Below are 671 nucleotides of genomic sequence, written 5' to 3'. Positions count from 1 at the left end.
CCATGCATAGACGGTGTAGAGGCCGATTCGATACGGTTGAGTCTATCCACTAACTGTTGATACTTATCATCCTCTTGGCTAGCTTTTACCATAGCGGGTTTCTAACATATGTGAATCATTCAATTGGCCACTTGTAGGAGTTTAGAGCCATATTCTTGACGATCTCATATGCATTCTCGTATGTTCTGTTCATAAGGGTTCCTCTTGCTACTCGTCTAATCCAGATCGTGCATTTGTGTCAAACCCATTATAAAATATCTGCAATCGCATCCACTCAGGAAATCTATGGTGTGGGCATTTTTGAATCAATATTTTGGCCCATTCCCATGCCTCATAGAAATTTTCTCCCTCCATTTGTCCAAAAACAATAATCTATCTTCTTAGTTGTATACTTTGTTGATTGGGAAAAACTTCTTCAAGAACTTTCCAACAAGTTCATCTAATGTTGTGATAGACCCTAGTGCCTACGAGTCTAACCAAGAAAAAACATTATCAATCAAGGAGAAGAGGAAAAACCAAAAAAAAAAACATTATTTTCTCTAGATCTGTGGCTATTACAATAGTTGTGCCCCTATTACAAGTGATACACTAAACCTAGAAAGAAAAGGTTAGTAACAATAAATGAAATAAAATTGTATCTATAACCATGAAATTTCTTAATTATTCTTTTA

The 671-nt window shown here is 35.6% G+C and overlaps 1 non-coding gene across 1 annotated transcript; it reads left to right on the top strand.

Moving 5' to 3' along the window:
* The first annotated feature begins 280 nt into the window (after positions 1-280).
* LOC128035657 (small nucleolar RNA R71) lies at positions 281-387 on the top strand. Its single transcript, XR_008192209.1, has one exon. It is a non-coding gene; the product is annotated as a small nucleolar RNA R71 (small nucleolar RNA).
* Positions 388-671: the final 284 nt, after the last annotated feature.

The sequence above is a fragment of the Gossypium raimondii genome, chromosome 12, assembly GCF_025698545.1.
Source record: "Gossypium raimondii isolate GPD5lz chromosome 12, ASM2569854v1, whole genome shotgun sequence".
NCBI classification, from domain to species: Eukaryota; Viridiplantae; Streptophyta; class Magnoliopsida; order Malvales; family Malvaceae; genus Gossypium; species Gossypium raimondii.
Note: the sequence above shows the minus strand (reverse complement) of the source record. Positions and strands in the feature narration are given on the sequence as shown.